This window comes from Camelus ferus, chromosome 1, assembly GCF_009834535.1.
Source record: "Camelus ferus isolate YT-003-E chromosome 1, BCGSAC_Cfer_1.0, whole genome shotgun sequence".
In the NCBI taxonomy this organism is placed as follows: Eukaryota; Metazoa; Chordata; class Mammalia; order Artiodactyla; family Camelidae; genus Camelus; species Camelus ferus.
The window spans coordinates 9,102,461-9,116,001 of NC_045696.1; the positions used below are offsets into that span (position 1 = coordinate 9,102,461).

The 13,541-nt window shown below is 45.0% G+C and overlaps 1 protein-coding gene and 1 non-coding gene across 4 annotated transcripts in view; one reads left to right on the top strand and one right to left on the bottom strand.

Moving 5' to 3' along the window:
• Positions 1-13,541, top strand: part of RUNX1 (RUNX family transcription factor 1) — a 248,976-nt gene that overhangs the window by 42,542 nt on the left and 192,893 nt on the right. The window lies entirely within an intron of this gene.
• TRNAD-AUC lies at positions 9,041-9,112 on the bottom strand. Its single transcript has one exon. It is a non-coding gene; the product is annotated as a tRNA-Asp (tRNA).

Sequence of the window (13,541 nt, forward strand, 5' to 3'; positions counted from 1 at the left end):
CCATTCCCTTCTAGAGCTCAGGCCACTTGTACAATAGATGTAGCGGGTCCCTCCTCTCTCCTCTTCTGTACTCTTCTCACTGACTGTGCTCCCCTCCCTGGGGCCTCCGGGGTGTCCTCACCCCGACCCTGGGGCAGACTTCCCAGACCGTCCAAAGGAAGCCACACCCCAGAACATCCCACTGTCTTCTCCGTGCTTGTAGCCCCAATAAATGGGCAGGTTGAGACCAGCCTGCATAGACACAGGGAGACATTTTTCTCATTCAAAGCAATTCCTTCAAAAACGTGCATGTTTCCCCCAGGGATGAAATCTTTATGGCCAAAGGAAGCACAGTGGTTTGGCCTTCATCTTGGTTCTGTGACTCACTGTCTTTGTGGGTCTGGCCAAGTCACCTTCCCTCCTCATCCCAGGAGGTGAGGGGGCTTCACCAAAGCAATTTTTTCCAAAGAGGGGTCCCCAGAACATGGGTCCTAGAGATGCTTAAAGCAGATGTGTTTCTGCTGCCCACAAAGTCCCCTCTGGAAGAGCCAGAGGGCTCTCAGAAGTTCTGCAAGAATGAAAACTTTCTATTTGTGTTTAAATCTGTTCCTCAAACTGATTTAACCACAAACCCTCCTTTTATTACTACGCCAGGACACACACACATGGGGATTAGCTGAATAAATAATATGTAAGGAGATCTGTTTTGTGAACTCATTTGGAAATAAATCTCTGGTGAACATCTTCAGAGAGGCAAGGGAGAAAATCTTTCTTCAGAAGTTGCTTGGCTTCTAAAAGTTATCATAATTCATGGGGATCTGTTCAGATAATAACAGATAATAAAATGTATTTTTAAAAGATTGAGAAATACTGTTCTACCATTGATGTCCTGTGTAACACCAAGCCACCTCGAAGAGAGGTCAGGAGAGAAGGCTCTCAAACAATTTGAGTGGGAGTGACAAGGCTGGTCACACACGGAGCTTCCGTCCGTACCTTCCCGCAGAGGACTTCCCTGAAGGAAAAACCCACTTAGACACCCGTGTGTCCGAGCAGGTCTGAGCCCATCAGTCAGTGGGTTTGGGAATCCATGTACGCAGGAAACTTGAGGGACATGAAGGAATGAGACCCTAATCTCACATGGACCATTGCCCAGAATGAAGCAGACGACAGAACAGAAGGTCACTCGGCGGGGGTCAAGGTCAGATGGAGGGTACTTGAATGAGGCTTGATTTTTGAGATCTACGTTCTACCTCTCACAAAAGTCAGGGAGGAGACAGATGTTGGAAGATTTGGATAATTGGGTTTTTTTCATTTTTTTTTTTTATTGAAGTGGTAGTTGATTTACAAAGTTAGTTTCAGGTGTACAACAAAGCAATTCGGTTATATACATATATATACACACACACACACATATATATATATTCTTTTCAGATTCTTTTCCATTATATGTTATTACGAGAAATTGAGTATAGTCCCCTGTGCTATACAGCAGGCCCTTGTTGTTTATCATTTTTATATATAATGTGTGTCTGTTAATGGATGGTTGTTTTTTGTGTTTCCTACGGTTTCATAAGCAGCCCCAGGGCACAGACTGGGACTTGGGAAGCTGGGTCTGCTTGTCATTGTCACCTGTAGAACTCAGACCCATCCCCTCATTCTGCGTGAGGTTAGGCTCCTGTCCTTAGTGGTCCTCCCATGCCTGTGCCTCCCAGAGCCCTCCTCCCTGGTTACTCACAAAGCCCTTCCTTGGGGTGGGGGTTGGGGGTGCACTGGTCAGCTTCTAGAAACTTCCAACCCCCTGCCAACACTTTGGCTCCAGTCTATGCATCTATCCCTTCCGCCCAGATCTCATTGTGGTCACTTAGCAATGCTCTTGCCCCTCCCGTGGCCTCCCTCCATCCAGGAGCTGACAGGACCACCACCTTCTCAACTTTTAGCCCAGAAGCCGAGTCAGACCGTCATGGGGTCCAAGCTCACGTGGCTTGACCTCGAGGCAGTCCCTTCGTTCCCCCTCACGTCTCTTCCAGCTGCTCCCTGGCCCCTCGGCCCACCCGCCCCCCTCCTCGGGCAGCTAGACCTGCGTCCTGCCCCGCAGGCTTGCATCCTCCAGGCCCGCCTGGCTCACCGCACCTCCTCCCGGGAGCCCCTCCCGCCCACTGCAGAAACTGCCCAGCAGTCAGGGCCCCCCTCTCCTCTCAGCTCATAAGTGCGCCCAAGAGCCTCTCGTGCTAAACAAAAAACAAAAACCACACCCTAATAGCCTCCCTCGACTTTCTTCTGACAATAGCAGCAGTAGGAATAGCGCGCCCTGACACGTGCCTTCTCGGCGCTGTGTGTGTCACAACTCCTTCAATGCCTACGGCGGCCCTTTGAGCCAGGTAGACCGAGGGTCCCCTTTCACAGGGGAGCAGACGGAGGGATTCAGGATGCGGGGCGTCCCCGCTGGGAGGAGGCAGGGCTGGCGGGCAGAGCCCCCGCCCTCACCCACTCTCCGCCATTAGCTGTTCTCTCTCCTTCTTCCCCAAAGCCGGGGCAGGGTGGAGGCTCTCAGTGTCCTCACTTCCTCAGTTCCCACAGGGTGGCCGCAGGGGTTGTGCGATGTGGGCTCTGCCACCCAGACCCTGAGGGAGGTCCTCAGGGAATTGTGGGTGGGCAGGCCCAGCTCTGACCAGAGGCGTCCTGAGCTCCTGCAGCCGAGGACACACACACAAACACACACACACACACACTCACACGCACACGCACACACGCACACAGTATCCACAACAGTGCCGAGTCTCAGGGGTGTGATGGATCCCCAGAAGCTGCTGAGGACTCTGCAGCTCACAGGAGAGCGTCCGGCCCCTCACCTCTGCAGGAAGGGCCGGGGCCTATCCGTGGTCTGAAGGCAGAGCCCAGGGATGCCCTGGCCGTGCCCATGGCAAGGCTCTGATTTGCTAAAATGAGTTGCTCTTAGCAAAAGCAGGGACCCTCCAAAGTACTCAGCAAGAGGTTCCCTCCACTGGCTCTCCAGCCTTCCATGCTGCAGTTCTTGGTTTTCAATGCCAGGATGGTGAGGAAACCAGCCTGACTAGTCCTCAGTACTCGGGTGCAGGGCTAGAAGTGGGTCAGGAACAGCGAGGTGCAAAAAGGGAAGGTTGGACCTGAGACCCAGCTCGCCCAGACCTGTTCCAAAGACTGGTGAGCTGGACTGACCACCATCTGCCCGCCCCTCCCACAGCTTGGCAACAGGGGTAGCTCTGTCAGCTTTCACAGTCTCTCCTCCTGTCCTCCTGCTGGTCCTGGAAAATTCTCTGTCCTGCCGTGTTAGGCAGGTTGTAATTACCTAGCCAGGAGATTGAGATCAACATTTTTACCTTTGCAGAGGGCTGTGAGGACAGGAGAACTTGGGTTCTGAGACGGGATTTCTGGTTTCCCAATTTCCTCGGCAGAGTAAAACCTCCATTAAACAGAAAGTTCAGGAATAGAAGAGTCTGGCAAATTGGATGCTATGGTTGACTCAAACTTGGCCAGAAAACTTCTTTTCTTTCTACTGTGTTCTTCACCATGACTCTAAAATCTTTAAGTTCAGTTTCCTGCCTAAATAGTTAAATAACACTTTTTATATATATACACATACATATAATATATATGATATACATTATACTAGATGTATATTATGTATATACATATTACATATGTATATATAATTTATACAAATTTATATAGATATGTAATATATAATATTATATAACAATTGATGTAGGGGACAATGATTGTTTATTTTTCTTTTGAGAACAATGATTTTTGTTTTTTAATTCTATGTCTTCTCTTCATGTTTACGTACGTGTCATGCTTGACCTTAACTCTTTGGAGGTCGAGTTAGCGGAGATGATTAGCTCCTTTTTATAGATGTAGAAACGGAGGCTATGAGTTATGACATGGGCTCAAGGCTAAGATTTGATCCTGGACTGGAAGGAAAGTTGTCTGACTCCTAATCAAGTTGGTATGGCTCACATGCGTCACCTGAGCAGGCCTTCCCGCCAGGTAAATCAGGGGCTGCAGGAGATGGAAGGGTCAGATGCAGTGTGAGAACTGCTTTTAGGTACTTTTGGAGGTTGTCCATTTTCCTTAAAAAAGAATCCAGTCAGTAAAAATCCAGCAGACTCTGGTAAATCATGATACTGATTTTTAAATAATGTTTACTTTTTTTCCCCTTATTTCAAAAGTTAATTGGAGGAATTTTGAAAAATCAGAGAAGTATAAAAGAGTTTGCATTGTCTATAGTCCTAGTAATTATCCCTGCCCCTTGCTAATATGTTGGTGTCTTTTAAAACCTATTTTTAGTTGACATCACATTTGAAGTATTATTTTATGAATGACTTCATCGCTTAAAAAGTATGGTGAGCATTTCCATGCCATTAAAAATTACTCTAAAATATTATTTTAATTGTTGCATGGATTTTCATGACACAGTAATTTATTTAACCAGTCTTAAATCTTTGGTAATTTAGACTGTCCCCGAAGTTTCACTATGGTGATTCATGCCGCATTGAGTATCTCTGAACATGATCTTTGGGTGCATTTCTGATTATTCCTTAGGATAAATTTCTAAAAGTGGAAATGTTGGTTCAGAGACTACAAGCACTTTGAAGAGTCTGAATCCTGACACACAGCCCCATGGAAAGGCTCCACCAATTCACATTCCAGCCCACAGTGTGTGAAGGCGGCTGTTTTCCCACAACCCTTACCATCCCTGGGCTCTAACCTCACTTTGTTTTATTCTTTTCTGGATTATAACCCATCTTCAATCTGGGGGCAAGGGCCTTTAATAAACTCACCTCTCATAGACTTTACCTCTCATCTCAGCTTCTCAGAGTCACTCTTTTATTTGGGTAGCCATTTTTTCCTGTTCGTGGATCTATGAATACGTATATAATGAACAAAACAGTTGATGTTCACCTAGATTGATAAGTATATTTAAAGGTACCTATGAGCTAGTCATATAAGACTTAATAATGTCTAAGAGCCAGCTCTCTAGTGCATTGCCTCAGTCCGGCTCGCTGCTCTACAACACCAAGGTGAAAATTCCACTGCCCCTGTAGACCTCTATTCAATTTCATCGACTTACAAAGACAGGTGGATGGGAAACGGGCAGGACAGCTTTAATGAAGATGAAGGATGTAGATGTGTATATTACAACTGGGATAATCTACTTGCAAACGTGCTGAACTGTGGACATTTGCATGGTGCAGTTATGGCAAGAACTATTATTTATATCAGGGATCAGCAAACGATAGCTCGTGGACCAAATCTGGCTACCACTTGATTTCGTAGATAGATTTTTATCAGCCCGATCGCACTTACTTACTGACACATTGTCTGGGGCCGCTTCCTTTCTACAACACCAGAATTTAATCGTTTTGATATAGACGTTACCCACAAAGCCTAAAATATTTACTGTCTGGCACTGTACCAAAAAAAAAGGCATCTTGACCTCTGATTTATATTCTACCAAAAAGCAGACATAGAGTTTTCACTAGAAAGATCCCCCCTTTATGCCTTATTGTCCCATGAGAAAGGGTTGACATTATGACTCATCTCAGTGTATGGATGTATAAATGGCTCTTCTCAAGGTTAAATTTTTGTCCAAGGTGATGCTAAGTTTCTGTGAGGAGGGGCTGAAGTTTGAATTTAGATCTTTAGATCTGATCTGATGTCTTATACAGATGGATGCAGAAGGCTACTATATCTTGCCCCTTTTGTCTCTCCTTACCAACTGTGTGTCTTTTCCTTCCCAAATTCTCCTCCTAAGCACCTTCCCTTGGGCACCTTGAGTGATGTGATGGTGGCGATGACATATACAAGTAGATCCTAGCCTGTATGTGGATGTAAACTACGTGGACTGCCAGTTCTTACTCATTTGAGTACTAGGTACATTGACAGAGTTGGCGCCACTGAAAGCAGATGCCATCTAAGTTCATCCTTCTTCAATGATTCAGAAACCTGACAGTCATTACATGAAAATCTACTAATTTATCACAGTGCAGAATTATAGGTGTAGGTGATGTAATTGTTCAGAATCCCTGCAGAGCTTGTAATATCCCCTAAAAATTACTTTAAAAATCCCCCTTCTATAAGTTTATTAATATTCCACTAGGTTTTCTCTCATAACAGCAGAAAAAGAAAAATAATGTGGATATTTGAGCTTTGGGGAATGTTTGTATCCTGATAAATAGGAATGTCCTGGAAATTTCATCATTAAGACAAAAATATAACTCTTGGAGAAAAGCACAGAGACTTATACCCAAAGAATAGGTGCACATGCCAACCAATATTTTTAAATCTCACTATTAAATTTGAACCTCACGTTAGATACGGGGGATTAAGCTAACGATCATATTTACTTTAGTAAATTCTTAAAAAAAAAAAAAAAGCTAATTCAGAGTTTGTTTCTGACCAGCTACCTCCTTAGTCACACAGCACCTGCCAGAAGACATCCAATAACCCACTCTTTAGGTCAGAGAAAAACATACAAAAGAGAAAGCCTTGGCTGGAATGACTCATGTTACAAGCCAGCTGCTTTCCAGAATCCGTTAAGCTGTAGGGTCCAGATTGCCCTTTGTGGCTTTCTGCAGACTTTATTTGAACAGAGAGATTACAACAACCCTACCCACATGAAAGCCAAGGAAAGGAGCTAGTTGGAGTAGAGAGAGTGCCCAAAATTTGCCTGTACTTTGAAACAAAATCACAAGGGTGTTAGCAAGCCTTCTCTTTGTCTTGTGGTAATAAGTACCCCTCTGCTTCCATTCACCATGGAAGCGATGAAGCTTTTCCATGATCGATTCCATTCGACACTTGGTAGAAATGTCTTTCCTCGGGCAGTGACAGTCATGGGCACTAAAACCTATCTGGCATTTCTGGTTAATGATGGTTTATCAACTATCTTCCTGTGCTTCCTTTGACCCATATCCAGTTGTTCTGAGATTTTCTTTTCCATTTCAACCCATTGAGGGATTGACCTCAATTCAACACGTGAACATATTCTTTGCCAGTGAGAAGCCTGGTCTAGTCTAGTCCAAACGTTGATTTTATTCCAAGTGACAACTTATGTATCAGTAGTGGCTGCGTCAGTGCCTCAGAGCTGGGAGAGGAGAAGGATTTTCAGCAGGAGTTGCCCGGGTTCTTGGGCCGCATGTGCGGTGGTCAGGCATGGGAAGAAGTCGGGAGAAAGTGGAGTATTTCCACCATTTCTGAACCACACAATAGCCTGAGATTGTTTCTTGCATAGGACCCTGTGTGTGTGTGTGTGTGTGCACACGCATGTGGGTGTGTGTGGCATGCTCTACTTAGGGCGATGTGGTTGGCCATCTTATACATCCGTCTGTTGATTCATTTAACAAAGTTTACTGACCATCACTCTCTACCAGGAAGTATTCCAGAGAATAGGAATGGAAAAAAAAAATCCAAGATACAACCAGATAAAGACATTCTCATAAACAAAGGCTGTGACAAGTACAGTAGGAATGTCCTATTGTTGATACTTTGGGCCTCTGCTTAGTCAAGCATTAAGATGGAAAAGATGATGAAAAGGAGATTAGTGACCAGAAGTAAATTCCCAGCAGTGGTTATCAGAATCCCCAAATCTGTGATGTTGGGTGTATTTTAAAAGTTATTTTCCTGAAGTTTATGGAGCAGTCATGCCTTGCTATTGGTCTAAATGTATGGGGAAAAAAACTCAAAACTTGAAACCAGAACATACAATATGATTTTCATAAAGCCTGAGGTGAAACAGATTCCAACTTAATATCACCAAGCAACAGTCGGTGATCGTTATCACGGTGATCAGCCTCGTTCTCAACATCATCCCATTATGAAACTGTGTGTGAGCACTCAGAGGAGAGTTTCATCTAGAATAATCACACCAGGGCGTGGTGTGTCTAACCCGGCTTGGGCATCCACTGGTAAGACTTGTGCGTTTGGGAGCAGCACAGGCTTGCGTGCTCATTTTTTGCACACGAGGAAACTGAAGCACAGAAGTGGTCAGCTCTTTGGCCAAGGTTCACATTTAGTTAGTGTCAAAATTATAACCCAGCCTGGAAAATAAGAACCTAGAAAGGGCCCTTCCTGAAGCATTTAGCTTCCATTTTCTTACTCAATAAGCTTCATTCCAGCCAAGTCAGAAGCGCAGTGTGTTCCTACTGTGGATGCGGGCTGAGGACAGAGTTGACCAGAGCCAACTCTAATCAGCCCCAGTCGCACTGCATGAAGAGGGAGAGTGTCCATTGCTCTCCAGCTGGCCGGCCCAGTGGAAGGTTTGAACTGTCCGGTCTCCTTGATCTTTCAGCGGCGCACGTTCAGGTGCCTTGTATGCTTATATACAGTGTGCCATGTCCCAGGAATACAATGAAATGTGATTGGTACTAAAATTGCATTGACCAGAGTGTCATTTTCTTTGAAGAATCAGACTAAACTTCATGGTCTTCACCCCCAAGATCATGGTGGTGAACAACATGCAGTTAATTTATGCAAAAATTTTGCTTCCCCCCTTGTGGATTGACTGATGGATAGCAGAGAGATGTTTTGAGCGAGATTTATTTCCGTCTTCAGAATCACCCAGCAATTTCACGGGCCCACTTTGGATTTTTCAGAACACGTGACCTGGGGGAGAAGTTTACTCTCACATCAACTGTCACCAACAACCATTTGTAAGACTTCAAGAATAAAATGCATCATGGGAATAAAATACATCATCAAAAATAAAATGCATCATCAACTCAGTGAAGTTGGCCCAGGGTTAAAAGATGCAGTAGGAGTTCCCTTCTGATAGATCATATTTCCCTTTGACGTGGTTCTAAATTCTTTGGGACCAATAGAGAGACCATGGATAATTGCCTGTAATTCAACACACACACGACCAGCTCTCCTGAAAACCAAGCATCAGCCTCTCCATCACAGTTGTGGGGGGCAGGGAGGTGGTGGTGGTGGAAGTTTGAGTTGGTTTTTTTTTCCTTTATTTTATTTTCTCTTTGGATCCATGGCTCTTTTCATGAAAGGTCCTCTCTCTCTTTTTTTTTTTTAATGGAGGTCCTGGGGATTGAATCCAGGACCTCATGCACGATAAGCATGTGCTCTACCACTGAGCTACACCCACCCTCCTGCAAGGTTCTGTTTAATATCCTAATAAGTATAATTTCCTCTTTCTCCAGAGGCCTTCCTTTTTATAGCCTCTAATGATCATTCCATAATCAGTGTAGTTAGAAGAAATGAGTCCACCTCTAGGCTTCTGTCTTATCTCTAATGAAGGAAAAGGTATATATATGGTGGAATAAATAGTATTTGAAACACCTCCAGGGCTCACTACTACTAAAGTTTGATCATGATATCAAACATTCTTGAAGTATATATTGAACACACATTTTTGACATAGTGTAATTAGAAAATCTGCTTAGAAAGATGTGCACAACCTAATTTTTCCTTTTTTCTTCTTAAATGCCACCTTGGTCTGGCCCCTCCTCATCTGTCCTCAAGGAATTCTCCCAGGGCAGAGCTGAGACCAGCCTGGCCGGTCATCCCTCCAAAGAACACGCTAAGCTCACATTTATCACTGATTCAACTGACCCTCATGCCTTGAGCACCTTTTAAATGACCATTGGAAATCGAGGATAATTGTCATGGGGGAAGGAGGCCACAAGATGAGAACCTAAATATTAAAGAAGTCTCCCTCTAGTTGGGAAGTGCAATGCTCATAAACATGATGCTGACACAGAGCCAACTTGAATGTGCTATCATGGCGCCATGATGAAAGTGCCATTGGTACTGAACATGGGAGGAAAGATCAATTCTGGCTGGAAGAGGAGCTGGGAAGCTTTTGGAGAATGTGGATTTTAAGTGCACCCTTGGGTTACAGTGAACTCTCCAAAGCAGATGAGATAGTGAAGGTGACATTGGTGGCAAGAAGCAAAGCCAATCAAAGGCTTAGAGGTCTTTAAAAATGGCACCAGTCATGTTCATGTAAATTAGCATCGCCTAGTGGTGAGAGGGAGAGGGTAGGCAGGAGAGGTGGGGAAAATAACAGAATTAAGCTGGATCCATAAAGTGGGGTTGGGTTCTCCAGGGATTTGAATGTTAGGATGAAGAGCTCAGACACAATGGAGGGTCTAGAACAATTTTTAAGTTTTGGTATGAAATAGTTCTGGATTGTAGAACAAACTTGCCGATATCGCTTAGAGAATGTTTACGGGGGTGGTGTTGACCAAGGCTGGACAATCAGTTTTGGAAACTGTTGAAACAATATTATTATATGTATTACATTTTTATAAATAATACTACTTATGGTTGAAGAATACAAGTGCCTGACAATGACGGTGGTAGCAAGAATAGGGAAGAGGTGTGACAGAGAAGTGACCCCGGAGATTGGCAATTGATTTACTCTCTGGAGGGAAGGAGTCAGAGCTGGTGAGAATTGATGGGAAGGTCTGGAGTCTGAAGATGGAAAGAGTAGTCAATCCAAGCAAAAAACCCTGAAGCAAGATCCAGGATGGAATGTGGGACACGATGGAGTATGTTTTGGACTTGCTGAGTTTGGGTCCCTTTTGAACATCTCTGCGATGACATGTAGCCAAGGTGCAAAGGGAAGGAGTCAGGCCTAGAAACAAGGATGTAGGCATGGAGGTAGCCAAGGGCATAATGGCACAGTTCTGTGGGGAAGGCATTTGCCCCAAAGCCTGAGAGAAAATTCAGTGACAAGGCCACAGTGGCCATCCAGGGCGTAGGTCTGCGGGTACTGCTCACAGGGCTCACACCCTGGAACAGCACTGTCCAGTGGAACATAACACAAGCCCACATAGTAAATCTTCCAGTGCCACAATCAAATAAGCAAAAAGAAACCTGTGAAATTAATTTGACTTAATTTCTTTAGCCAATAAAGCCAAATATGATCATTTCACCATGTACTCTATTATAAAAATTATTGATGTGATCATTCACATTTAAAAAGAATTTTATTGGAGTATAGTTGATTTGCAATGTTTTAGTTGTGCAGCAAAATGATTCAATTATACATACATATAAATACACTTATTCTTTTCCAGATTCTTTTCCATTATAGTTTATTACAAGATATTGAGTACAGTTCCCTGTGCAATATGGTAGGTCCTTGTTGTTTATCTATTTTATATACAGTAGTGTGTATCTGTTAATCCCAAATGCCTAATTTATCCCTCTTCCTCTTTTATATCTTTACAAGCCAGTGTGTATTTTACACTTGCAGTTCGTCTCAGTTCAGACCAGCTGCACTTCAAGGGCTGATTAGCCACACTTGATGGTGGCTACAACACTGGACAGCCCAGCTCTGGAAACTACTGAAGGTAGCTCCGAGATAGAGTGACCATGTCATTTGTCCTCCTAACTGGGCACTGCCAGGGGTGGAAGGGAATGCAGCAGTAAACCGGGACTGTCCTGGAGAATCAGAAAGGGCTGTCTCCCACACAAGCCTCCTCGTAAGACCGCTCTCATCCTCTCCCCTGTCATCTCAGTGCCTTCAGCCTGGGGGAGAAAGGACATGGGCTGTGTCCAAGCGTGGATTCAGGCCCTGCCCGCGGTCTTTCTAAAGTCCCAGGCTGAGCCCTGGGATCAAAGCATTGGCTGACATGGCACCTTTTCCGTGCATCTCTTTCCCACTCTGAGAAAGGAAATGTTCTTAATCACAGTGTCACTAACACATACTGAGCACGTGTGTGCCCAGTGCTGGGCTGAGCACTCCGCAGGCAACACTCACGTCATTGCTATCACTGTTATCCTCATGAGGTTCAGAGGGCTCACCTAACTTGCCCAGTCACCCAGCAGGACAGAGACTCAAATCCAAGTCTGGCTGACTCTAGTTCTCAGGCTCTCACATCTGAGCCACATGGAGAATTTTGTTCTGTGCTCGAGGGAAGGGGTTCCATGGAGGGCTTTGGAAGGATGAGAGAGAGAGTGATGGGGCTTTATTTTGCTAATCAGATGGAATATCCTTCCAGTCATGCTTTCTGGGAAAGATAGTGAGTTTGGTTTGCCTACTGGAGGCAAATTTTCTGTAGGAACATTGAGGACCTTGAATTTGTAATTCTCTGATCTTCAGTGTGTGGGGTCTTCATCTCCCTCCTTGGATCCCCTCTTAGATCCAGTACAGCCAATGATGACATCCAGCACAAGGCTGCAGAGTGACATTTTATCTCCTCGACCCTTGAAGAACGTGTGGTAGTAATTGATCAGGCTTGTTGTCGGTCTTGTCTTCAAGGATGACTTCAGATTGGGATCCGCCTGCCAAAGATGACGTGAGAAACTTACTCACTGTCAGAGATTCCAGAGAGGCTCTTCCCAGCTGTGAAGATGCCGACCCAGTAAAATACAACCCTGGGCATTCCAGCTGGGGTGGGGGTGCCAGCTGCCAGGCGTTCCAGGGGAGCAGGGAATAACTTTCAACGTGTCAAGGCCATGCAGCAGTCCTGCCGGTGCAGCAGGAAAATCACAAAGTAGCGCCACCCTCCACTCCGGGTATTGGCAGGAAATTCAAAGGGAGCTTAAAAGATGTGAGGTAGGCAAGAGGGCCCAGCTGCAGCCAAATGCCAGGTTCTTCCTCTTGGGTGACAACTTCAGTGCTGGGAAATAGTGCCCAGCTGGTGAGCGCTGCAGGTGTACTTAGAGCCCCACTCCCCGGGGGCGGAGCTTCAAGAAGGAAGTTAAGGGGGAGCAAGAAAAATCAGTGTCCTTTACGGGCATGGAGATAGGTGCCCGGGACGAGGGTGGGATTGTGGATACCTTGTGTTAAGTAGTGCAGGATGTTTGGCAAACAGACGGTTCCTGGGCTTCAAAATAGACAGAATCTATAATGTGGAGTTTCAGAGTAGATATTCAATTAAATAATTGGTGGGGCCTGGGGGTGCCAGGCATTCATCTAATCTGACTCCAATTTGACTCAAGTCTAGAGTTGAAACTGCAGTGATTTGGATGGCAACAGAGATGATTTCCTGGGATATGAATGAGTCACATAGAATCCTAATGGTGTTTATAGACTGTAGACAGCTAGGGGATGGAGGCGTGGGTCTTTAAAAAGTAAAATATAGTCTCTCTCTCTCTGTCTCTCCCCGCCTCTCCTGTCATCTCTGTCTCTCCTGTTTCCCCATCACTCTGTCAAATGGGGTGAGCATGTTGGTATAAGAAAGAAGTCCTACCTTAATAAAGAACATGATTTCTACCCCTGTACAGATCAATAAAATCTACCCAGGACTTCTCTTTCAACAACTGGGCAGTAGCAGCAGGTTTCAAGGTTTACAGGACAGATGGGAAAAAAGCAGGAATGAGATGGTCTTAAAATATTGAGGCCTGGACATTTACATCAAAAATAAGAATTTCTTCATCCTGTCTTAGAAAGGGCCAAATCAAACTCTCTTGGTGATGGCAAAGATGTGTCCTTGGAGGCCTGGTTTGTGGTCCAGCGCTGAATGAGAGCTGGGCCTGGGATCACAAGACAGTCTGGACTTTGAGCCGCCTCTTTTGTGAGCCAGAAAGCTGAGTGTTTCCATTTCCCCCCGCGCATGCTT